We start from the raw sequence: 2,866 nt of genomic DNA, 5'->3' as shown, positions 1-2,866 counted from the left end.
TACAAGTGAATAGGGAATAACTAATTCAGAAGAGTTGTTCAAGAGAGTGAGGCAGGTCTGGCCGGTGAGGAGTGTCCCCATACCTGGTTGCCCAATGCCCTGCACGGAGACAGACGGGAACATATTAACCATGGTGATTCTGAGGGCTGGGGGGAGGGCCAGGGTCGGGAGTGGTTGATCAATGTATTATTTCCTAACGTCAGCCATGGTGCCAATCTGTCTAGTATCATGAGTGTTTGGTAGGTAGGGTCAGTCCACTTTCATGAGTCTGGGATTGAAACACAGCTGAAGCCAAGATGTGATCTTCAACTTGACTGGAATTCTGCTTCTGTGGTCATCAGACTGTGGATGCTGACCAGAGTGTAATAATTAAGGAACGGTGTGGATGGCCAGTATGTACACAGGGGCAGAATACCAGAGAAAGGAGGTGAGGTGGTCGTGGTGCCCTTAGCCCAGGCAAGGCCAGTTAAAATGAAGAAAACAGGATGAAGAAAGGGTTGTGTTAAAGACATGGAGTTTCTGTGCAGTTACTGTTATTACATTTTTGTCAGGAGAGGCCAATTTATTTTTTAATAAATGTAATAGATGCTTTATGAACATAGGATGAATCTCTGATGACACTTTGTCTATTTATTTTATCATTCTAATGAAAATAGTGGATGGCCCCAATAGAAGCCTAGGCCTTAATGATACCTTGAAAACATTTTCCAATCATCCTGGTATTGTTCTTGGACTACTTCATTCAGAAGTCTGTGTCCCTAATAAGAATCTCCAGATTCTGGAAACATTTACCAACCAAAACACCAATTTCTAATCATCTTTTAGTAAAACTTTCTTGGGTGGCCTTCAGAAAGGAACAGAGTAAACACCAGAAGGTATTTCCCAAATCCTGTTGACACGAAAATTTTCCCCATGGATAGAAATGCAGGTAAGAGTAGGGAAATGCAGAAAGTATCCTAGGAACTGCTGCCTTCCTTTCCTGGTCTCTCCACAACATTATCCAACATTATCATCTTTTAAAAAAGATTTTATTTATCGATGTTTTAGAGAGAGAGGAAAGAAGAAAGAAAGTAAGGGAGAGAAGCATGTGGGAGACACACCTGTATAGGTTGCCTCTCACACCCCCCTAGTGGGAAACTTGGTTCCCAACCCAAGCGTGTGCCCTGACCGGGAATGGAACTGGTGACTTTTCAGTCTGTAGGCCAGTACTCAATCCACTGAGCCACACCAGCCAGGGCTCATCATCATCTTAATAGATAAGAACTACAGCAGCAGTAGTAACTACCATTGATTTCATTCTCACAATGTTTCAGACTTTAAGAATTGTATGTGAATAAACTCACTTAAACATCATAACAAGCCGATGAGGTATATGCTATAACTGTCACGATTTACGATGAGGAAAGTGAGCTTTCAGAGATATAGAAATGTTTGACTGTATGTCTAAGATCACAGTATCAGTGATAGTGCAATCTAACCCATAGTTGCTTCTCTAAACCACTTACAAACTCATTAAAACTTTCATAGTTTTATCCTTGCCACTGTGACTCGGTTGGGTGTCATCCTACAAAGGGAAAGATCGCCAGTTTGATTTTTGGTCAGGGCACATCCCAGGGTTGTGGTCCAGGTTCCTGGCTGGGGTGTGCACAAGAGGCAAGTGATCAATGTTTCTCTCTCACGTCTATGTTTCTCTCCCTTTCCTTCTGCTTCCATTCCCTTCTCTCAGAAAAGAAAATAAAATCTTTTTTTAAAATTAGAGAAATAAACTTTCATAGTTTTCTGAAGTTTACATTGTCTTATCCATATGTCATTACATCATTCATCTGACTGACTGTTTCAACCAAAAGTCTCTGCTGTGCTGAAGTGAGAGATACACTAAGGCCCTCTGACTAAGGAAAGCATACCATGTGCAGGCAGTTGGTACAGTGGATGGTGAAGAAGAATGTAAAATGTCTAGAGTCACAGCCTCCCACTCTGATCATAGAAAGCATCTCCCACCCCATGAGGAGCTTCAGGTTTGATGATTGAGAAACAATAAATAATCAAATGACTTGAGGTCTTCATAAAGGTTATACATTCTTCAACAGAAACTCATCTGTCTGAAACTAATTTCTTTTTTAAAGAAACTTTTTAAAAAAGATTTTATTTATTTATCTTTAGAGGGGAAGGGAAAGAGAGAGGGAAAGAAATATCACTGTATGGTTGCCTCTCATGTGTTTCCCACTGGGAACTGGCCTGCAACCCAGGCATGTGCCCTGACTGGAAATCCAGTCGTGATCCTCTGTCTGGTTCACAGGCCCGCACTCATGGAACTAATTTCAAATGCTATTTCTTATAGGGTGAAGTAACCACTTCTTTCTCTGAGTTCTAATGAGGCCACTCTCATCCACTTTAGAATCGTTTATTCAGCCTGCCTACTCTGCGTTGTGAGCTCTTTGAGAGCCTGTTTCATACCTAAGGCTTCTTGGAGGTCACAGGCCCAGATCAGGGCCCCAGAGGGCCCCCAAATGTTTGCTGAATGACTTCACAATTACAAATTAAATTAGAAGATCAATGAATACTGAAGGTAATTTCTGTGAGATTTGAAATATGGAGAGACCTGAAGGGTGAATTGATAGAGAGACTTTAATCTCACATTCATACTGTATTACACAATTCACAGGGCACTTTGGTCAACAATATTTAACTGCACATTCACAATAACATTAAAAATTAGCATGTTATGTATCAGGAAACTGAAGACAACTAGCTACTGGTACAGCCTTATCCTTCACTCTCAGTATTATAGAGACAGTTGAAAGAAAAGAGCCATAAGGCATGAGTTCTAATCTTGGATTCATTACCCACATTGGCCCTATCCCCTCAT

The sequence above is a fragment of the Artibeus jamaicensis genome, unplaced genomic scaffold, assembly GCF_021234435.1.
Source record: "Artibeus jamaicensis isolate MK-2021 breed Jamaican fruit bat unplaced genomic scaffold, CSHL_Jam_final contig_662, whole genome shotgun sequence".
NCBI lineage: Eukaryota > Metazoa > Chordata > Mammalia > Chiroptera > Phyllostomidae > Artibeus > Artibeus jamaicensis.
This window is presented reverse-complemented; position numbering follows the sequence as displayed.